General features: G+C 32.9%; 1 protein-coding gene across 3 annotated transcripts in view; it reads left to right on the top strand.

The window, feature by feature from the left end:
• The window catches only part of SUPT3H (SPT3 homolog, SAGA and STAGA complex component), a 464238-nt gene that overhangs the window by 107996 nt on the left and 331111 nt on the right, over nt 1-25131 (top strand). The gene's annotated exons all lie outside the window — the stretch shown is intronic.

Raw genomic sequence — 25131 nt, 5'->3', positions numbered from 1 at the left:
GTAATTTTCCACTGTAACCAGTTAGGCCTTGGAGATTTTTTTGGAGAATGAGGGAGGACAGCTTTTAAATTACAAATTCAATTTCTTTAATTGTTATAAAACAATTCATTATATTGAATTGAAGAAAGTTCATTATCTATTTCATCTTGGTTAAGTTGTGGTAGTGTTTGGTTTTTAAGGAGTCAGGCCTTTTCTTCTAAATTGTCCAAGTTATAAGCATAAAGTTTTTAGTGGTATTCTCTTATTATCCTTTTACAGGTTGTATGACTTGTAGTAATGTCCTCTTTTTCCTTTCAAAAGTTTTTGATTTATTTTTTATCTATTTTGGCAGTCTTCCTAGAGGTTTATCAGTTTTATGCATTTTTCCCTTAAGAACCAGCTCTTATTAATATTCTTTTATTTTCAATTTTATTTCTTTATTACTTTCTTCTTTTTGCCTGCTTTGAGTTTATTTCCTTTTTTCCTAATTTTTTGAGATAAGAACTTAGATTATTCGAGAACATGCTTTTTTCCTAATAATGTGTATAATGCTGTCAATTTCTTTACACTGCTTTAACTGCGTCAAACATTTTGCTGTGTTGTATTTTTATTTTATATTTTTTTATATATTTTAAAATTTTCTTTGTGACTTCTTCTTTGACCTGTGGATTATTTAGAAGTATGCTATTTAAGTTTTCAGAGATTTTCTCATTGCCTTTCTATTATTGAATGCTGGTTTGATTTCATTATGATTAAATGACATGACCTGTATGATTTCAGTTCTTTTAAATATGTTGCGATTTATTTTTGGCATAGGATATAGTCTGTTTTAATGAGTGTTCCATGGGCACTATTGTTGGGTGGCATACGTTTCAGTTTGATCCTGATGGTTGTGTTGTTCAGATTTTCTATATCCTTGATAATTTTCTGGCAAATACTTATATCAGTTGTTGACAAGCAGTTGTTGAGTCCTCAATCATAATTGTGGATTTGTTGCTCTTTCCACCTATATCTATTTTTGCTTTATGTATTTTGAGAATATAGTTTTCTGGTGTGTGACCATTTGTAGAATTGTTACGTCTTTTCAGTGGATAGATCCTTTTATCATTGTGTAATGTCTTTCTTTGTTTCTAGTAATTTTCTTTGCTCTGAAGTCTACTTTTCTGATATGAATAAAACCCCCCTGCCCTTGTTGATTAATACTTACGTGATGTGTCTTTTTCAAGGTTTTTTTCTTTCGAAGAATTACTTTCATGGTTTTTATCCACTCTGCCATATTGTGCCATTTTAATTGGTGAATTTTTACCATTTTCATTTAAGTTAATTATTATGTTATAGCTTGTCACTTAATTTTATTTTTTGTTTTTGTTATTTTTTCCATTTCTCATTTCTCTATTTCTCTTTCCTTTTGCCTTCTTGTGGATACTTCACAAAAATTTTAAGATTCTATCTTGACTTTTTATAGCGTTTTTGAGTATATTTTATATAATTTTCATAGTGGTTTCTTTCAGTATTCAATATACATATCTGAGCTATCTTTATTAATATGAACCTTTTTTCACTTCAAGTGTAGAAACCTTATTTCTATTTAGGTACCTTTATTCCCTCTTTTAAAATATCATTATGTTAATATCAGGTAGTATTAATGGTTTTTATTCTAATCATCAAATATGGTTCATAAAACTTGGGGGAGTAATAGTCTATTGTGTGTACCCATATTTCTGTTTTTTGTGTTTTTTCTTATTTTTTCATTACTTGTAGACCGAAATTCCTTCTTGTTCATTTCCTTTATTTTTTATGAAATTTCTTTAGCCAGTCTTAAAGGACAAATTCCTTCATTTATTGTTTTTAAACATAAGATTAGGTTTTTGAGGTAAATGTAAATGTAGTATATATACTAAAGACATTCTATATTTTAGTGGCATGAGAACATTAAAACACTTTCTTATACAAATGAGATACTTTGTGCTTTGTGAGAATTAACAAAAATATTTTTGGACTGTAATAAAATACTGTAAGAATGTCTGATTGTACTGTTCTAGCTTTAAAATAAGAATAAGTAAGTGCTGTTTGCCATACTTTTTTTAACCTTGAGAATACATCAAAGTGTTGTAATTAATCTGTAGATTATTTATCTGTGCTTTCTACACTAATAAAAGTATCTCAATTATAATGCAGACATTTTATAATCTATAATGTTCCCCACCAATTCATATTATGAATGAAAGAGTAATATTTTCGAGTCGAGATGTCAGAAACTACTAGTGTGATTTTTAATAACGGTCTTGTTTTGAGGTTTCTTAGATTAACCGGAGCTTTGTTAGTTTGGCAATCTACCTATATTATATGATGGCTGTTAACTTTGTAAACAGTTACGTATGAATTTGGTACCTTGAAGTAAGGATTGTATAAGTTTTTTATGTGAAACATTTGACGTATATTCAGTTTTGTAAACAGATTCTATTGACTTCCCTTATGTTCTCACAAATGTGGTTTTCTGCATATTCAAAAATGTCTAGAATAGAGTAACATTTAGTTTTTATTTTAAAATAGCCTATACTTTATGGTCCAAATTTAAATGCTTATGTATTTTTAGTGTTTTAAATTAATAGAATAAATTAACTATTAGACAAAAGTTTCTGTATTTCTTCCCTATAATGCTGATTTCCTTTTTACTAGCTTTTACTGTAGTCAGTGTTTTGAATGCTGTCAATCAGATCACTTTACCATTTGGCATAATTTATACTTTTTCTTCATTTTTATATCATTTTTCCTGTTATTTTCACTCCTCTATAACTACACGGATTGGGAATGTGTGTGGTCAGATATTTAAATTTTTTTCATAAGGTGTTGTAGAAAACCCATTTCTTCCTTTTGAGCTGTTATGTACTTGGGTGGTCACTGAATCGTTTGATACTGTAAGCTGTGAGCTATGCTTGCTCATTTATACATTGCTTTATTGTTTAAAATTTCTTCCTGGAGTTAATTGCTTTGAATTTTAGAAACTTTGAAATAAAACTTCTTTAGAACCAACTTTCAGTGTTTTCCATAGTGTATTGATCCCCACATGAGAATTCAAAAGACATCTTTCAGTTAAAATGATAGAAATTTTGTACTAAAGGCTATTGTCTTAATTGAATTTGGAGTAATGTTTGCATGACTTAGACTAAAAATCTTCTTAGTGACTTAGGAAGGTTGTTTGCTAAAAGTATTCAGGATGATTTTTTTTTTTCATTTTAGCTTTTCTGTTTTACACACATTGATGTGAATTCAGAATTATCTTTATAATTAGAAAGATGAATAAAACTTATTTGAAAATAAAGACAAAAATTTTTTTAAACTTTGTTTTATGTTGTGGACATCTTTCTATGTCAATACATACCAGTCTCCTTTGTTACTTTTATATCTGCATAGTTTTATTATTCTAGGCAGTCTCCATTGGTAGGCAGATTGTTTCCAGCTTTTAAATATGTAGCCAACACTTAATGGACTTACTTATTCCTGATCATATTTTCAATTTATTATCATAGGATATATAACTAGAAGTGAAACCACTGTTTCAACAGGATTGGTCATTTAAAGTTATGATTAATATTAACAAGTTGTTTTATGAATGTACTGACTTAAACTCTTATTAAAACAGCGGCCACGAATATTTGTTTCTCCAACAGCTTTACCAACAGTAGTGTTTATCTATTTTATCATTACCAATGTAGAATGATCTCTTAGTGAACTTGAACATTTTTCCAAAGGTTTTGACATTTATATTTGTTCTTTTGAGGTCTTGATCTTTTTCATATTAAATTTAAATGGCTTTTTATATTACAGATATTAACCCACCTTATAGTATATGTTTGTGTTCTTCATCCAACAGCTTGCTTTAGATTCAGTCACCAGAATGCTTGTGTGTAGGGGCCCTGTTTGAGCAGTGATACTCCAACTCTCTAGGCACATTAAGTGTGATGAGATGCTCAAGTTAAATGAAACATGAGGGAAATGAGTCACACGGAAGCAATAGTAGGTTGATTTCTCTCTTCAAGGCATATACTGAGTTTTATGGCAGGCAGAGTTTTGTTCTGTTTCTGACTCTCTTGTTTTTAATGTCAGGGGAAGGGCACTTGTATGGCTAAACTGGTATGCATGTCTGTGTGTGTGTGTCTGTGTGTGTGTGTGTGTGTGTAATTTTTTTTGTGGTAAAATATACATAGCATAAAACTTACTGTCTTAATAATTTTAAGTGTACAGTTCAGTGGTATTAAATACATTCATAATGTTGTGTAACTGTCACCCCCATCCATCTTCGTAACTCTTTTCATCTTGTAAAACTGAAACTCTATGCCTGTTAAAGTTAATTCCCAGTTCCCCCCTTCTCCCAGCACATGACAATGACCATTGTATTTTCTGACCTATGACTTTGACTCTTCTAAGTACTTCATATAAGTAGAGTTCATACTGTACTTGTCTTTTTGTGGCTGGCTTAGTTCAGTTAGCATGATGGCCCCCAAATTTATCCATGTTGTACCATATATCAGAATTTTCATCTTTTTAAGTCTAAATAATATTCTAAGCATGTCTATTTCATATTTGCTCATCCATTTATCTTCAGATGTATACCTGTGTTGCTTCCACTTTTCAAGCTAGCTACTGTGAATAATGCAGCTGTGAACATGGCTGTAAAATATCGCGTTGATATCCTGCTTTCAATCCTTTTGGGTGGATACCCAGAAATGGAGTTGCTATATCCTTTGATAATTCTATTTTTAATTTTTTGAGGAACCCAACTGTTTTCCACAGCAGTGTACCACAGGGAGCTTTAGAATCTGTAAAAGGTAACTCATTTCAAACTTGGGACCTCTAGAGCTATAAGAAAACACAGTTTTGTTACTTTAAACCTCCCAGTTTGTGGTAATATGTATCAGGGGCAATAGGAAACTAATAGAGCCATTAAACCAATAGCAACCATCACCTGCTTCTGGACTTCTCATTATGTGAAAACAAACCAACCAAAACATTTATGTATTTAAATCTCCCTTGTTGGCTCTCAGTTATAAATAGCCATTTATAATTCCTAACAGATAAGAGGAATTTCCCCCTTTATCTTCTCTTTAGAACCATTGATATTAAGACAAGATTATCTGTTTGTAGATGGTTTTATTTAACTCAACTGTAAAATCTGGGCCTGTTTGGTGTGTGTGTGTGTGTGTGTGTGTGTGTGTGTGTGTGTGTGTATAGAGAAATGTGGGGTATTTTTTTTAACTACAGGGTGAATTTCTTTAACAGCCATGGGTCTATTTAGGTTTACTATTTCTTTTTGATTCATTTTATTAAGTTGGAATTTTCTAGGAAGCTCTCCAGTTCATCTTGTTTTCAAATTTATCTAAATAAAGGTATTTCTAGTATTTTCTCTGTTTAGTTATGTTGCCCTTTTCATTCCTGATGTTGTGTATTTCTTTTCCTTCGTCAATCTTGTATAAACTATTTAAAAAGAAGTAGCTTTTAGTTTTATTGACACTATTTTTTAATCATTTTCTGCTTCATTGTTTTCTGCTCTTATAACTGCTGTTGCTTTTCTTTGCCTTTCTTGGACTCACTCTCTACCTCTGCAACATCTGCATTAAATATAAAACATATCAATATTTCGTCTTCAAAAATACGCTTTTTTTTTTCCTATAGCTTTAGCTGTATCCCACATGTTTTGGTATGATTCTGACCCCAGTTTCGATGTCTGTTTTTCCACACCACCAAGGCAGATCACACAGGTCCAGCGCTCAGTCCCTTCAGGAGCCCCGCTCCCCAACGTCACATGCCAGTGGCAAGGCTAGGTTGTTACCCATGCTTCTGACTGACCAGCTGTAGATGGATGGTTCCAGTGATTCCTCTCTTTGGGTTAATTAGTAGGGCAGCTCACAGAAACCAGAGAAACATTTTACTTAATAGATTATCAGTTTTTCATACAAGGATATATAACTCAGGAGCAGCCAGATGCGCAGGGCAAGGTATTTGGGAAGTGGTACATGTTTCCATGTTCTCTGAGTGAGCCAGTCTTTCTGAATCTCCAACCTGGAAGCTCTCTGAACCTACTTCTTTTTTTGTTTGTTTGTTTGGCTTCGTTAGGTTATGAAATCATTTAGCCATTGGTGATTGAACTCAATCTTCAGGTTCTCTCCACTCATAAGAGGAGGTGAGCAGATAAGGGGATGAGACAAAGTTCATACTCTCTAGTCAAGTTGTTAGTTCTCCTGGAAACTAGCTCCCATCCTTAGGTTATCTAGGGGTTTCCAAAGGTCACCTTATTAACATAGGAAAAGAGACCTCTACCGTTGTCATCACTTAGGGAATTCTATGGGTTTTAGGAGCTATGTGACAGGAACTAAGATTTTTAACATCATATATATATTTCTTATAAATCACAATATTACCTATGGTATATCAGCTTCATTGTCATCCAATTCTAAATATTTTCTAATATCTAGTATGATTTCTTCTTTGAGATATTTATTTGGCATTATATTTTTAAATTTCCTAAGATTTGAGTTTGGTTACATTTTCCTTTGTTTCAAAATTAGTTGAACTTTAATTGGAGAATGAGGTTATGTTATCCACTTACATATATGACCTTGTCAAATTAACTGACTTCCCTTAACTGTACTTTTCCCACTCATAAAATAAGATCATTATTATTCCCTTTTAGGTTTTAAAGTCTTGTGAGGTTATAAATCTAGGTATAGTTGGGTAATGTATAAATAGATATGTTTTCATTCTTCATATGGATAATTATGTTCCCCTTTTCACTCTTAATAGTCTGTATTACTGCTTTTTGGTATTATGATTAAATGGAGTAATATATAGTAAGCAAGAATTACATTCTGGTTGTTATTTATCTAACATTAATGGTAATTTTCCTGTCTTCTAGAGAATGAAACATGTTCCTTCCCTTAATAGGCTCTTCATTAGGTAGGGAAGATGTACTCAAAATAGTGAGGTGACAAAAGAGGTTGAAAATAGTGACGTGAGGTGACAAAAGAGGTTTACAGAGTTTCCTGTGTAGAAGGTGTGAGGAAGGGCATTCTAGACATCAGGAAACGCACCACAAAGGCATGAAGGTATGAGAGAGAATGGCTAATCCAGAGGCTGGATTTTAAGATGCAGAGAGAAGTAAGACTGCAAATTGAGGCCAAATGTGGAATAACTTCAGAGAATTTTGACTTCCTTTGTAGGTCAGAGCTTCCCAATCAATCTACCCACCACCCTGGAGCATGTGAAAGAATAACAGTGGTGTCCCTGGGCTGATCACTTCAGCTGTTAATGAAATAAACAGGAAGGCCATAAAGATTGGGAAGCACTGCAGGAGGTGGTAAGGACACTGTAGGATTCTTACTTGGAGGAATGGAATGCTCAAGACCCGAGTTTCCAGAATGATTACTTTGGGAGACCCTGCCTCACATGAGACTGTAGTGAAAAGTCCAGTTGAGACAAAACAAGGGCTTGTACTAGGTGGCATCACTTGGATTGGAAAAAAGTACACAAATTTGAATCATATTAAGGAAGTAGAATTGATGGGACTTGGTGAGTGGATGTGAGCTCAGAAGTTTAGAATGAGTTTTGGGCATGGGAGATGGTGATGCTGTGAATCAAACAAGGAATGTAAAAGTAGTTGTAGATTTAGGGAGTGAGTTGGTGTCTTCTGTTTTAGGCAAGTTAAATTTAATTTGTCTTGGAACTTCAAAAATTGCTAATCCAGGAGTCAGTCAAAATATGGGTCAAGAAGATTTAGGGACTTAAGATAAATGTTTTAGAATCATCAACTTCTGCATATCAGTGGAAGCCACGGCAATGGATGGTTTTCTCCAGGAGAATGGGTAGAGGGAGAAAAGAAAGCTGAATAGAGACTCCAAAGGTACATCAGTATTTAAGGGTCATTTATTTGGAGAAAGAGAAGTTAACAAAACAACTGGGATGGAATAAAAAGAGAGTGATAAATAATACCAGAAGAGAAGTTACCAAAACCAGAATTTCAGAATGGAAGTTGTCAAGAGTAGACAGTAAAAGGTGGTAAGTGCCCCTGTGTTTGGGAAAGAGGCTGTCTGTGGCTTTGAAAATAATGATTTCAATGGAGAGATAGGAGTACAAGCCAGAGTGGACTAAGTTGTGTCACTAACAGAAATACCTGTGGGTTCTGTGGAAAGAGTTTGAATTGTAGCCCGCTCTCCTCTGCTCTCACTTCCAGTCATGAGGCCTTACTTGCATGGATATGGATGCTCAGCTCACGTGTTCAAACTCCACCCACCCGTGTCTCCCTTGGCTTTCCCTCAGATTTAAGGGTGCATCAACTGGCAGTGTAGTCGGTTCTCAGGAAGATGGAGCTGCGGAAGAAGTTTGCATAGGTTCTGAATCTGGACTTTGGATATCTGATCAGGGAATTCAGGGCTCCTGGGACCTAGAACATAGTGTGAATATAGGGGTACAGGCTTAGGTCAAGCAAGGCCTCTGGGCTCCTATAGGCTTCTCCCCGTGTTGGATGGGTGTGTCCAGAAGAGGGCCAGGTGGGAACTCTTTAAAACACATGGTCCAGCGCGGCAGGCTCCCTGGTTGACTAGTTTTCGAAGGTGGTATTAGAGATACGAAGAATTGGTCAGAAATTTGAGATCACAAATGGATGTTTTGTGGATTTAAACATCTTCTGCAACTTACCTTAACTATTAATTCTCCCGGTCCTACTTTTAATATTATCAACACCAGCAACCATTTTATCATCTCGATTTCTGACTCCCATTCTTTTTTGATCACCACTGTTTCTCTCTACAGCACACCTCTTTACTATGCTAACTCCAACAAATCCATTGATTTGGCCACTTTTTTATTCTCTTGCCATTCTTGAATTCTTACCTTCCTGCTGTACCTATCTGTGATCTGTGGTTTGTTGTTATAATCATCGCAGTACAAATCCCCCCAACTGCTTAGCTTCTTTTTTGTTCTCCCTCATTTCTTTTGTTCCTCTCTCCCTTCTTCCCTTGATTAAACTTTTTACTGCTCTGTGCTTGCATAGGCACAAGTCAGTGTGTCTGAAGAAAACAAAATACTGACTCTTCTAGTTTAAATCATGACCACTAGCTTCAACTTGTACTTCTTTGCAAACTTTTATTTCTTAGTCTTTAATTTACTCTTTCATTACTTTAGACAACCATTTCATATGGTCTCTTTTCTCCTTAAGCCTTCAGCACCTTCTTCCTTATCCTCACTCTCAGTTGCTGACTTTTCACCCTTTTCCATTGATAGGATATAATTGTTCATTAAAAAACTTACATAGGTTTCCGTCACCAAATCTACCTACCTGTCTACATTTATCTGTGCTTCCTTCCTGTTACTATGGATGAGCTTAAGGCCAACCCCTCCATATACATGCATTTGATTCCATTTTGTCTCACCTCCTCACGGACATTACTCGAGAACTTTTCTGTTTCTACCTGATCATCAGCATACAAGCTGCATAAATTATTTTCCCATCTTAAACAACAGCAACAGCCACTGCATCTTGATTCTCCATCACTCTCCGTTTACCATCCCATTATTCTCCCTTTCTAGCAGAACTCCTCAAAAGAGTTGTCTGTTCTCACTGTCTCCAATTATCTTCCCCTCAGTCTTGAATTCATTTCATTTAGATTTTTGTTTCTCTCACTTCACCAAACTGCTCTTCTTGGGGTCACCAGTGATCTCTATATTCCTAAATCTAGTGGTCATCTTCCTTGATTTATCAATGGCATTTGGCACAGTTGGTCACCTCCTTCTTGAAAGGCTTTATTCACTTGCCTTCCAGAACTCCACTCTTCTGTTTTTTCTTTTGCATCATTAATTATCTACTCATTTCTTAGATGCTGGTTGCTTCTCATCTCCTGGGTCTCTAAACAATGGAGTATACCCTGCCCTATCTTATTATATGCAAAGACCTCATCACTATCTGATACTACTAATATTTAACTTATTTATTCATTCATGTGTTCTTAGTTTCCCCTATTATAATGTATTCTTCACAAAGGTGGATTATTTTAGTTTTATTCACTGTATCCCCAGAACATGGTAGGTGTTCAATAAAAATTGGTTAAATGACTGACTCTTAACATTCTGCACAGGTAGAAAGACAAATAGCTAAAAATTAATATGATGGAACACCAATTTTTTTTCAAGTTAAGTATTGTACTCAAACTCTAAAAGTTTGAATGTACAGTCGTGTCTCATGATTATTATACTATGAGGCTGCCTGTGAAGATAATTGGAATAGAACTAGGCAGTAAGAAAAAGGGGTGAGCTGAGGTGGCTTAATAGTCTAGCCTAACGTTAATTTAGCTGTGTGACCTTGAACAAGTTGCTTACTTTTTTTGAGTTTCATTTCCTCATCTATAAAATGCAGATTGTAGGCTATATGTTATCTAAGGCTTTTATAGCCTCAGTAATTTTATATTGTGTATTTGTGGGATTTTATGCCAAGACTTCATGTACAAGACTTCATGTACCAAGTACAGAGAATGCAGGAGATACAAAGATTGAGTTGTCAAACTGAGTTGTCAAACTGGGAACGTGGGGTTCTACTCTACCAAGTCTGATGCGCCTCAGTAACTTAGGCCATGCAGCTTTGGATCTCTGGTTGAGACAGGAAGAGGAGAGGTGTAAAGCATGCTGCTTGAGTGGTTATGATGTATTTTTGAGAAAACTGATCAAAGAAGAAGGAAGTCTAATAGGTTGAATGGGTTGTTTGGGCAGGTTGTAGAAGGAGGATTTTAAAAGCCAGTGAGGGGGATTTAATTTTGTTATGATATTAAACTGAAATTTGCCAAAGATTTTTATTATGCATAAAATGAAAGTGCTGTATGAGAAAGATGAATTCAACATGGGTATTTTTGAGATTGGAATTAAGTAAGCGACCGTGTTTCCCCGAAAATAAGAACTAATCAGACAATCAACTCCAATGCGTCTTTTGGAGCAAAACTTAATACTGAGACCCGGTCTTATTTTCGGGGAAACATGGTATGTAAAAAAATAAAAAGCTGCTGTAGTAATTCCAGGAACAAAAGCGATCTGAATCTGTTTTATCCTGACAGCAGTTGTAATTGGGAAAAGGGGGTAGAAGTTAGAAGGGAAGAATAGCAGGATCTGGGGATGGATTAGATGTGGATGAATCAAGGAATTGGAAAATTAAGATGATTTTGTGTTTTAGCCGGGGTTACTAGGGTGGTTTCTATCAGTATGTTAGGAGTGATAGCTGGAGGAAGGGATCTTACATGAATGGATGGACTGTAGGTCAGGATTTGGAAATTATTAGGCATGGAAGTTTTCATACTTTTTCCCAAGTGAAATGTTATGTGAATATCCAATATGTAAAAACATATAAATGAAGTTTATTTGCTTGGAGAAAGGGCAGAGGCATGTGGCAGAGGGTACCACCATTGGTCTGCGTGTGCTGTTCTCTGAGGCACCGCCTTGAATGTGAGGGCTCGGATGAGAATAGTTGGAAACCACTGAAGCAGATCATATGTGAGTGCTCTCTTAGATTGAATGTTTCGTGACCTGGGAGTCCTTTATAGCCTTTGAGTCTTCTGGGTGACATCTTTCTGTGTTTTCTTGCCTGAGCAGTTATTTATTGTTTCAGAGTCTTGTCTGGATTCTGGGAAATGGTAGAATACACAAAAGATACAGTCCCTCCCCAATGGAATTTAAATTTATTATAGAAAGCCACTATTTAAAAGGTAATTTAAAAAATCATCAAATAATTATAATCCATAAAGTGCTGTGATGAAAATTTCCGGTTCTGAGTTTGTAAGAAGACCTACCCTCATCTGAGGTGGTTGACCAGAAGGATGGTCAAGGAGGACTTCCTTTGAAATTGCCTGGAGCTGGAGAGAGAGAGAGACGGGGGTGGGGGGGGGGGAGAGAGAGAGAGATATTAAAGATTCTGGGTTTTATTCTCAGAGCATTGCTAACCCACAGAAAGGCTTTTTAGTAAGGGAGTAACATGACCTCATTTACATTTCAAACAGACCAACCCGGCAGAGAATTGGTGTCAAGTGAGGGTGAGGTGGAGATGGGGGCTAGGGGCTACCTGGAGACTGCCTAGGAGACCACAGAAGTAGTTCAGGTGATAGATGGGTTGTCTGAACAATGGATGATGTCACTGGGGAGCTAGAGAGAAAAACCGATGCAAAATATGGTTAGGAGGTAGAGTTACAGGAATTGATTGTTCAGCTACAGAATGTAAAGAAGAGAAAGTATCATTGATGACACCTGAAATTTTGATCTGAATAGTTGGATACATGTTAATGCCGTTTATTAACTTCATGGCCTATGTCTCCTTTATTTTAGTTTTTCATGTTGCCTTCACATGCTATTCTGTCCGTCCCTTCATTACCTTTGTTCATCACCATCTCCTCCATATCTTCATGTTCTCGCTACACTCTTAAAATGACTGCTTCTTCCTGTGCTTTAGTTCAAATTGAAATCTTCCTCCAAACCATGGTACAAAACTCCTTGGAGTCGGCCATCACTAATCTCGTGTTCAATTATATTATCTTTATAGCTTATCGGTATTTGTGTATAATCTGCACCTTACTGCCTTGTATTTGATGTTGTTATGTAATTGTTCTCTAGGTATTTTTATGTTTATGTACATATGTTTATGGGATAGTCACAATTTATGTCACAATTTCTTTCTATGTTATAAATGTTTACACCTGAAAACCAGGGTTAAAAGTACAAGTACCTCTTCTATTATAATTGATTCTTCAGTACATTAAATAGAATTTTACATTATTTATAAATGTTGCATTTATGTTGAGATCCATTAATTTCCTGCTGTAAGTAAATACTCTAAATTGAATAGCAAAGATATTTCAACATAGGAATTTTGATGGGAGGAGTGGCAATAATGTAGGAGATTTTGTAAAGTTAGCTATTAAGAAAGGCTTATGAATAAAATTAGTTCTTTCTAAACTGGTCGTTCGGCTACGTTATGCAAAAGATCATTGGTTAAAAACAATCTGACTAAGTTTCCATTAACTTTATAAATGCTTCTGAATTTACTGTTAAATAAATAATAATCCTAAATTTCTGTTACTGTAGCTTTTTGCTTTTTAAATGCTTCATTAAAAAACAAATAAGGCCTTTACTATTTTCCTTCTCTTCTTCTTCTCTATCCATTCTCTTTGAATTATTTTGTTTTTAATAATTCTGGATCTGAAACTTCTTTTAATTCATTTCATAATTATCTGAAATCTTATAATTTTGCGAACATTCCGATTATCATTATTAATTCAAAGATTCTAATGATACATCATGCTTTAATAGTGCCTGTTTATTTATAATTTATAATTATTGAGTAGGTCAAAAGAAAAGTGAAATATTGAAAATTTAATATTCATTTTGATGTCTGACTTGAGAACTTGGGACTATTTGGGAATGAAGTTAAAAATGAATTTACATTAATCTTAAAATGACAAAATATGTACTTATCTCATTTTAGGATTAGGAAGTTGTGTGAAAGTCAGATAAAAAGGTGAAGTTTCAGAAACTTTGGAAATAACTGATGTAAAATGTTGATAAGGTATGCATACTATAACTATTTTTTAACATAACATAATTTGAAAATTTGAACTACATTTTGTGAGCTTAACTAGTTGTAAGTTAAAGTAAAGCAAAATAAAACTACAATATTTTAAAAACGAAGCATGAGGCAGTTTGGTAAAGTTTAAGAACATGAATGTTTTAGTTGGAACAGATGTGAAAGGCATATTATTTTAAAGGAAAATGAGGTCCACAGCTATCTGTTTGGAAATGTCTTTCAATTACAGTGGCGTCCATGAATGTTGGATTTGAATGAAGATTTGGCTAGAACTTTTCTATATCCTATTCTGTATTTCCTTTTGAATAAGAAATAGCATGTGTGAAATACATTTACTATAATCCATTCCATATTGCGTAATAAAAATTCTGTGAAGAATGATTATGCACGGTATGAAATTATCCCGATTATGTTCTTTTCACTTTCAGCTAGCTAGTATTTTAAAGTTTATATAAACGCTATAGAGTGTGTTGATATATTAATTTATTTTTCAAAATGGGGATATGGAATAACTTACTCTCATTATAGATAATCACACTTTATTGGTAGTGTAACTTCCTATATTTAACCAAACATGAAACATTATTCACTGAAAAAGAAATAAGAAACTTACCTGAGTGAACAACAACCCAAACAATTAGAAATGAATACTTACATTTTAAATTGGAAATTTGCCAAACGAGGTTATTTGCATTTACCAGTTTTTATCTTAAGCTCTAGAATGGCCGTCAGTTTCTTAAAATGCTGGATAATTATGTCAGTTAAAAAAGATAGCTTTTAGTTCACATTCAAAGTAAAATGAATGATATATTGTGTATTTAAACTTAAATATTAAAATTTCAGTATATAAAACACAGTTTAATAAATATTTGATTATTATATAGTTTATTAATCATTAGAAAATATTTCTATGCTTGATTTTAATGAGTCCACTTATGTGGCGCTCCTCCTATTCCTTCCCATAAGGAAGTGGAGTATGCATGTGCTTGTGATTGTTTAATTCACATCAAGAGTTTTTAAACTTTAAAATAGGTAAACATTAATTTGGGTTTGTTCCTTTGAATGTAGAAAATAACATGATATAGAATGACCATTTGTTACAAGTAAAGTTATTTTATATAAGGCTTAAAGTATTTATGTATGCATAAATAATCTATTACACATTTAATCCAGACACCATGTCAGTAAATGTCACATTTTCCCCAAATTTTAGAAAGTCATATTTTACTTTGATGCTTATAAGGGTAGGCATTAAGAGCATGGACTTTGGAACCAAACTCTCGGCCACTTACTGTGTTACTTCTGGGAAGTTCCTTAATCACTCTGAGCATCATTTTCATCATCTATAAAGTGAAAGGAGCTTTGAGCATTAAGCAAGTTCAAAACTATGAAGTGCTTACAAAAAGTACCTTTCATGTAGTAAGTGCTAATTAGCGTACAATATGTGAGATTAGTTTACTTGCTGCTCTTAAACATATGTGATTTCAAAATATGAATCAAATGGGATCTGCTTTAACTATTTTACTGGATGTTTTGATTCTGAGTTCATTTTTTATTAATGCATTAATTTACACTTGTTTTCATTTGTGTTGGGCAAAGTAACTGTCATTTAATATTGGTAACTTTTTAGAAATAGATAATAACATGTGGCAATTATGTGGACAGTATTTTGTACAATAATGCAATTAGAGAACAGATTTCTAGATGCTTATCATATGGAGGCCCATGGCATCTGATCAAACATGGCACCCACTATGTTCCCGTATTAGGGTATTAATAAGTATTTGCTGAATTGAATAGAAAATGTTATATAAATGTATAGATATGTTTTTGCTAATGAATTTTTAAAATAGGAAATTTTTTTTTCCCTCCCATCATTTTGCTTTTCGTTTTTCTCTTGTCTCTTGCATAGAAAATGATTCTTACAGTCTGTGATTTGGTTGACGGGGATGTCACATTTGACTGAGTGCCTCCCCTTGCAGATGTCTATATGGATTGAAGCTAGATGATGGTATTTGAGATACAAAGTGACTGACTTTTCCTGGAACAGAAAAATTCTTGTCAGTTAAGCCACAGACTCACATAAATAAGGCTCTGGTCTTAAAGAAACATAATGTTTAACTGATCTTTAAAAAATCTTGAGTTCAAAGTCATGCATTGCAGAAAAAGAAAACATTTCTAAATTATGAACGCTTTTTGTACTGCAAACAGATAGGAGATATTCCTTTTAGGGTTAAAGATAGAGAAAAATACCCATAGCGAAACAGAAAATGTGTTATAGGTTTAACAGTGGTTTCAAGTAATGTAAAATATTATGCTACTGTGAAACTACTGAAGAATCATTATCTAACTATTGAATTACCTACAAATGTCAATCTTCAATCTTCGGTAGGGTTTGTTGCCTGACCATAATGTAGGAAAAATAGTCTATTGGATTACCAACTATTTTTGGTATATACTTTGCTCCAAAATAAGTGACTTTTTTTCACTGTAAGGAGCCCAGGAAATGATTTTCATGTGCTTAAGGAATAAATGTGAAAAAAATAATTTTTGTATCAATTTACTTAAGGTGCTGCTGAATCATGCGTTAGTTAGTAATTCCTCAGGTGACCAAAGTAGGTCTCGGGTTACATTATTTGTACATAATTTAAGTTTGTAATGGTGTGATAAAATAGTTTAAAATTAAGCTGATTTTTTTTTTCTGGCAAGGAAAAATAAGCTCTATTTTAGAGATATTCATTAACCATGTACATAACTTAATCCAACATAGCAACAGCGTTTAGAAAATTTTTTTAAATAGGTGCATCTTATTGTCTTTGGGTTAATAAATTTTGAAACATACAACTGTATGCATTACTAATTTAAGGAGACTTTATCCCTGAAGATGACAACAGCCTTTATAAGCACTAGTAGAAAGTGTAATTATTTCTTAAGATTTTAAAATGTTATAAAATAACACAAATATTTGTAAGGTAGTAACAGTACGGGAAATGAAGTGTTATACTCAGCCTGTTTATAGCTATTCTCTTACATTTTTCTATACCCTTAATCACATGATTTAGTTCCATGTTATTCAGAGCTTAAAATAACAGATATGATTAGAAGTTAATGTGTCTACTCAAACACAATAGGTAACTGTTTCAACAACTAAGACATTAGTGTTCCAAATGTTATAATTTCAGGTAATATGACTTAACTCAGGACTCAGGGACTGTGTGTATAGAATTAAAAGGTTGTAGCTCTTTACTTAGTCAAAAACCATTCATGTCAACTATATAATGAACCTAGGATCAAATTAATTTTCTTCAAAATTGAATTATTTTGTAACCGAAAAATAGAAGTTCTTTTAAGTATGTCAGTGGTGTATTATAGGTAACACATTGATTCGTTGTATGGGGTTATTCCCAAATTCTAAAGCTTGATGTTTTTCACGAGTGAAATTTACAGCAAATTATTTTAATATATTAGAGACTGATTCTTTTTTTCTCTCTCCATTTTATTATGGTTAATTAAAAATGTATTTTAGCTAAAATCTATTATAAAGTATTAGGAGAAAACTTTCTAGTTTTAAATTGCAAGGTTTGTATCTTCTGAAAACTGTTAGTGTTAATTCTACTTTCCATCTCAGAACTTGTGATTATAGCAAATGAGGCAGACATTTATACTTTTATTCTTTTTTCTACTGTAGCCGAAAATGACACTCAATTTTTATTTGCAAAAATGATCCTATTTCAAATAAGAATGCATCACTAGAATAGAATATATTCCAATTTTGAAAAGCTATTTTAAAAATATTATTTTGCTTTTAGCTTTCGTATTGATTAAATCAGCTCTTATTTTAGGGAAATGGGATTAAGTATCATTTTAAAGTAATAATGGGCATTTCAAAGCAGCTAATCTTTCAGATGAGATTTTGTTCAGCAGACAAGATAAAAGATAAGTTGAGAACTTTGAGAGATTTTAGGTAATTTGTATGAATGTAACGATGCAGTATTATCAAGTTTTATTATTTAAATAACATTCAAAGTAGAACAAAATTAAGTCTGAATGATTTTATAAGTTCACAGTCTGAATAGATGCTAACTGTAGATGAGACAAATATATCTTTATGTTTCTTAGTTTACGATGTAATTTGGGTGTTTTTTTGAGATTTTTGTTTGGTAGTTAGGTTCACTTTTCAGTTTGTAAATTCAAAGCAAAGCAATTATTTGGCAAAAATCAGAGCCTATTAAAAGACATGGGGAAAAGCCACTGCTTACATAATATATATAGGATCTTCAAAACACAAAGTATAATACTTTTGTAGTCTTGACTTTCTTCTTTTCAGTTAACTGAAAAAATAACGTAGCCAGTTTATTTTCCTGCATGTACCCCAGAACTTTTGTCATTCAGTTTACCTTAGTTTTGGTACACTGCACATTTTAATCTGTATTCTTCCTTATATTATTTTTTATTAGTTTACAAAAATATGTATTATAAGGGACATATAAAAATTTCATTCAGTGTCAGCTATAAAATATATATATAGTCCCAGGATGTGAAATACAGCTTAGGGAATTGTCAGTGGTATTGTAATAGCTGTATACGGGGTCAGATAGGTAGTGGAGTTGTTGGGGTTATCACTTTGTGAGGGGTGTATATGTCTAATCAGTATGTTGTTTTGTATACCTGAAAGTAATAAAAAAAATCCCTATTTAATAGCCTAAGGCAAAAAAAAAATTCATTCAGTCTAATAAGCATATATTTAGTGAATCTTTGAACATTTTTGGCAGTTAAGCCTGCTTGGTAAAAATGCATATAAGGAGAGGAACCACCACGAAAAGCCGGATCCATTTAAGAATTCCTCGGTAGTTTTTATTTTTCTTTCAAATTATTTTGGTAATTAGATGATAGTATGGACTATTTGTTCATCAACTTTCTAATTATTCATTTAAAAAAATGTCGTTAAAAGCAAAACTTACCTGAAATGACCAAGTGTCATTTTCTCCCCATTTATTTAATCAGTTATTCATTTAGTGTTAATTCAACAACTTTTGCATTGATTACTTCAAAGATTAACAAATAATCCTGCAATATTCTTACACTGATGTTTAAAAATCAGTTAAAATATGTAGCAGTAGGAATTTTAACACTGTAATGAGAAATAGAATATTAAAGAATTGTTCCTAATGACAAAACTTTTTTTCTTCCATTGTTGAGTTTAACAGTAAATATAATTTATTTCTATCTTTTGTACCAGGATGTTTCCCTTTTATTTCTCCTCCTTAGAAACTGAGGTTGTGTTATTTTAGATAAACTACATCAGGGAAGCGACACTAAATCCATGTTGTTCTTTTTTATATATTTTATAAAACGGGTTTTTTTTCCTATTTTGATGTATAGCATCTATTTACTGTATAGCATCACAGTAAATCAAGCTTCTCTATGTTTCCTTGAATAAGTTTCATATTCTCATCCTTCAGCAGTATTTTTCACAATATTTTTATGGAACCAAATGCCTAATAATTGTAGCATACACACACACATAACCTTTTGAGAAGTTATGAAAATACAATTCTTGTGCTTAATGATATCCAGAAAGCATAATATTCTCAAAAAAGAAATTCCCTTTAGTCAATTTAAAATTAAACACTCTAATGCAAAAGGATATCTAAGGTGAAAGATGTTTGTGTAATGCTAAACATAACCAAAGAAACTGTGGTTTTAGCAAAGGTACTATTGCTCTATTTTATCAAGTGCCAGAAGTTGCATAATGAAAGTCTTTCAGTTAGTGAAAATATAAGTAAAAACACATAAAAATACCACCCAGCTGGTAGAGATCTTCCTAATTTTTACCTGATTGTGTTTCTGAAGAAATATGGCAGGGCTGTCATAAATTTTCAACATGAACTGCATTTTTGTTGCCAATTTCCATATCCTTTAAAAAGTGCTGAAGCGTGCATTTGCTATTTATGTTTGCAGTAGACTGAGTACACTTTTACTATTTGTGGTTTTAGAAATTGGAAACAACCAAACAGTGGTGCTATGGTCTAAAAAAATAAATTTTAAACAGCTGCGGGACAGTATTTTTAGAATGGTAGGAGTTCTTCTAAAGCAATAGAACTGTCTTCCACCCCCTTTAAAAATGGAATATGGTCACATCCATGAAGTCGGATATCCATTGTCTTTTATCTAAGAGTCATTAAATAAATGAAACTAAAAGTACGCTTTTGCTAGATGTGAAATACACTTTTAGCATCCTAGAATCAACTAACTCGCTTTGCTAACCTGTAAATGTTTGTTACTGTGCTGGGTTTAATGACTTTGTAGATTTGACTCCTCACAAAGACCCCTCTATAGATAAGAACTACCATTATCCCTAGCTTACAAATGAGAAAACTGAGGCCTAAAGAGAAAGGCAGTAACTTGCCCCGGATCACAGATTTTGTTAAGGGGTAGACCTGAGCTTTAAGCAAGTACTCTTATTCCAGGCACAATAATCCTCAGTGTTTTTTGACCTTGGGTTTTGTGTAGATCCCATTGAAAGGGGAAAAGAAATCCGTGTAGATCCATTTTAACTTACTGCATTTTTATGCTAACATTGTTGAAACATGTAAAAGCATAAAGCCCAGATAGCAGCTTTTGTTGCATTTAAATCTAATGGAACTCTAAAATCAAAACAAATTTAGAAATTAAAAACAAATCCATAATACCAGTAACAATCAAATTAATAATCTTAATTTACTGTGACAGATTTTTCACTCGTGAAAATAAATCCCCTTCTTCATTGTGACTGCTGTGGTGTAAGAGTTTGTTATGTCTTTCCAGTGGTTTGCAATCTTTTTTCACATCATGGTACAAGTAAAAATGACAGTATTCATAGGGTCACAGGATGTACAAACACAAGGTTGCTTCACAGGAGACAACAGGCCGAAGGGATCTCGAATCCTCCTAGCCCCAGCCAGGCTGAGGAGATTGAAATCTATGCACCTGTACCCAGTTGGCTTTTTCCAAGGAACAAGGGCTGGAAAACTCTGATCATTGCTCTCTTTTTCCTTGTGATAACGCAATTTCCTGTGACTTTGCTCTATTCTAGTTACTGTGAAATCTGTGTATAGTGTATTGTGACATTATTTGCCATTATTTGTATAGCAGTTTAGTATCATTCCATGTTCCCTCTTCACTGAGTCTCCATCATTCTGCCCCAATTAAAGAGGCTTTGGCTGCCAATTCATTGTTTTTTATTGACACCAAAATTTAATTATGCATAAAATATTAACTGAAAACTTACATACATTTACTAAATGAGTAGTCAACCTCTTTTTGAGTAAAAATTGTTAAGCAGTGTGAGATTAGGTGAATACTATTCAGGATGAGATTGGGTTTAAATTGGGTTGGTTTAAGTCACTGTAATTGAAAAGAAATTACAGCAGATTCAGTTTAACTTTCTTTTGCAACTGGATTCTTTTTGTTGCATACAACCATAGTATATTTTCTCTAGAACCAAATATGTGTTCATGGTAGTTTTGATAACAATTTGGTGATCTTCTTTTGATTGTGTATATATATTTAACTTAAATGTTTTGTGCATGTATTTACAAAGGCATTAGAAAATAAACCAATTTTACTTTAACAAATTTTGTTATAGACGTTTGAATGACAATTTCACTCTGATCTTTTTGGTGGAAAGCAGTTATCACCAATACAATAAGAACTTTAAACTTAAAATTTTTGGATTTCATTTTAAATGAACCATTGGTTTAGTAAAATAAGTGTATATATATATATATATATATATATATATATACACACACACACACACACACACACACACACACACATATATATATTATATGTATATGAATAAATAATAAAGGCTTCCCCCTGGCCCCTGCACCACTGACAAGACTGTTAAATACCATTCAGAGTTGATATTTTTTGCTTGTCAACCAAGGCCATAGATCATGATTCTCCTGGAGAAAGGGGTGTATATGTAGTGGACAAAATAGTTAATAGAAGGTGGCTTTGTTTATTTGGAAGATGGAAAAGTTGTACATATTATATTTGTAATACAAACTACAAAATGTAAAGTGTGACAAAATCTTTTTGGTTGTCAAATCATGTCATTTGTGAAACACCGATACAGAGTACATAAAGATCTACTACACACGATCAAGAAGATTTTGTCCGTAATTTCTAATGCATGAGTGAACTGGTAAAGGAAGGTAATCCCAAATGTATACCTGATATTTTAAATTTCTAATGTGGAGCAGATACATGATTTGTTCAGTGTCTGTTTAAATCAAGACACATTTTACATATATAGGTAAAATAATTAAAATTTCAAAAGCTATATGTTTGCTCACAGAACTAAAGTTAATTTTCTTTAGTGGTTGTCAAAGTCTTTTAGTTTGTTTGAGACTTTCTCCAAGAATTGTATAATAATCTTTGGATTGAATTTCTAATATATGTTATGATCTGTGACCTGTTGTTGACAGAGCTTTTCTATGAAAGCTAACAGGAATACTTATCCTATTCAGTTTTGCTGAACAAACAAGTATTTATTGAACTTTTCCTCTTTGCTAGGCCCTGGGAATATTAAAATGAATATGATACAGTATCTTGAATGTGATATTATAGATATTGTTTTTCATGATATAATCTTGAAATGTTATAAAAAATATCTTTGATGAGAATACCAAAGAGTTAATGGAAATAATCCATTTTATAATTTGTAACTGCATTTTAAAACATTTTATTTAGGACTTCAACCTTTTCTGATCATGGCCCATTTACAAACAATACATTAGCTATTAGGGACCAGTGTACATATATTTACACATAAATGTATATCGATTTTTTTGGTTGTGTTTGGGTTGTGTGTATGAGTGTATGTGTATGAATCAGAATCAAAAGTTTCGAAGAGCAACACTTAATCCTAACTACACACATTTTGATAGTGCATTTTTTACAAACTGATGGTCATAGTCTTCTAATGAATCGTAATTTGCAGTATTTGAAAAACACTCGAAGAGTGTTCTTTAGACCCCTATCAGTATTGCTTCTGTTTTTCTCCTCATTTCTACAGTAAGTACCTTCATCATTCTAGAATATTTGGACTGGTCACAACAACACTTTTTTATATGGTTTAAAGAGTGAAAGTGTGGGACACATTTTCTTAAAATTTTACATTGCCCGTATCTGCCTGTATTCTAGATAGGTTTTTATTTTATTTTTTTAGGGATATTTTTTTTTTTTTGTCTTAACCATATGGAACTTTATATTTCTGACTTTTCTCATATGTTGTAGCTAAAATTTCTGCAGTAGAGATCTAACTTAATGTGATGCGATAAGTCACAATCAATAAATTAAGTTCATTGTACCTTTTATTCTCAGGGTAACCCTAATTTTTCTTTGATTAGAAATATTAAGTCAGAAAAATATTGAATTAGTTTTGCTTTCTTGTATGATAAAAGCTTATAAAATGTGCAAAATATGTCTTTTCAGAGCCCCAAGAACACTTATTTCAATACTTTTAGTCAATAAACTAAATGAGAAACAAAAAAATTGCATAATTATCTGCCCTTGTTAGGCTGACTTATTTGAGATATAGTTAAATATGCTTCTTGTAAAAATATAAAATTAAAGTTAGAAAATTAATTTAAACTTATTCTTTGAAGTAACCAAAGTTCACATGATTTCAATTCTTCATTCTCATTTCAAAGCACATAATTTTTACGTTTAGTCAGATTTTTGCATTTCAGACAATTTTGTTTTAATTACATGTTATATAAATGGAAGATAGTTTTCTGTGTTTTATTTTCACTAAGCCATCATATTTTTTTCCCCCCACAAACTCAGTATCAGAGCCAGGATCTATAATGCCAGAATGGGAACCTTGACTTCTCCTTTCATCAGAAGACTGAGAGAATTTACACTAAGAGTTCAAATGATTGACTACAAAAGATATTAGAAGTAACCTGGGAATAGCAATTTCTAAAAAATCTGAATTGAAGGGATTTGGTGAATGGGAGTCCTGGACTAAGAGATAGGAGAATTTATTTCCATGTCGTAGTTTACCCGTGAACTAATGTTGCCCTCTTGGACATAGCAGCCTCACTGATACCAGTTTACTTAGTAAAATAAGTGAGTATGAGTTGAATGCAATGACATGTGTCAAAATCATGTAGCAAGTGTAAAATTTGATGACATCAATTAAGACGCTAGGATGCTAATATCATAAATGTTATAAAATCAAAGAGGGAGTCCTCACCACCAAAGAAAACAGTACTCTTTCCAGAAGAAATATTTGTGAGACAAATCAAACTTCTTAAGTTTGAGACCCTTTTTTTACACAAGAATAGTAAAATAATTTTATTTTGAATGGAAAGCTATTACGGAGTAACCCTATGTTCCTTGATGTCACAACTAATATATGTAACACAATTGGCCCCCTGAATTGTTTTAAGCCATGGCCACTGGGAGTCCTGATGTAACATCCCCCCTTCTTCTGCTAGAGTAGATGACATAAATATTTTATGTCATCTTAAATTGGTCTTATTGTGGAATTTGTGATTCCATAAAAACAAAAATTTCACAAAATTTGAATGTAGATAACTTTTTTTCTCTCTTGGAATGCCTAACTGTATTATTTTTAAATTTAAAGTATTTTTAAAAGCAGTTTTAGGTTCATAGATACATTGAGCTGAAGTACAGAAGGTTCTCATATGCCACTTCTACCACTATTGCTCTCCCTTTTGTTTCTGTTACAATCGGTGAGTCAGTATTGATACATTATTATGTCTATTATGTCTTCTTTTTAATTAAATAGTGAAGTATTTGTTTCACATATTTAAATTAGCCTATTTAAATATGTTTAAATATCTAAAACCATACAAAATTCATAAAAATTTAATGTCCGTTTTGAAAGCGTAGGGCAAGTGTTGTGTCTTGCTTTGGGAAGTTTTGCATTGAACCCACTGATTTCTGTGGGCCAATTAGAATTTCTCATCCATCTTGATTTGTACTTCCAACAGCATTTCTCAAACTATTTTCCATGGAATTTGAAAAATTTTTTAAGATGTATGTAAATTTTTTGTCCACTGAATTTTATTTCTTAGTCACATGTTTTGGGAAACATTTCATTCTGTATATCATCAGTTGGAGTTTTGCAATACATAGTAAAGCATTAAAAACAAGTTTTTGTAGTAAAGAAACTTATTTTATTTGTTCAGTGCAATGGTTCCAGAAGTCTTTGATGATGGAACCTTTTCTTGGGAATATCTATACAGCTTGCAGGATGCCATGTAATTGGCAGAACAGTAATGATAAATATGATGCCCTGGAGTTGCATGTGGTGGGAAATTCCCTTGGCTTAGAGCCAAAGGGAGGATAAAAAGTTAAAACGTTTAATTTTTAGGAGTATAAAGAGATTTTCTGTGATACTTTTCAAAAAATGTTTCCAATCGTATACTTATTAACAGTGGCCAATTGTGTTCCATATAATTGTGATATCAAGGAACATGGGGTTACTCCTTAATGGCTTTCCAATCAAAATAAAATTATTT

The sequence above is a fragment of the Rhinolophus sinicus genome, linkage group LG05, assembly GCF_036562045.2.
Source record: "Rhinolophus sinicus isolate RSC01 linkage group LG05, ASM3656204v1, whole genome shotgun sequence".
NCBI classification, from domain to species: Eukaryota; Metazoa; Chordata; class Mammalia; order Chiroptera; family Rhinolophidae; genus Rhinolophus; species Rhinolophus sinicus.
Note: the sequence above shows the minus strand (reverse complement) of the source record. Positions and strands in the feature narration are given on the sequence as shown.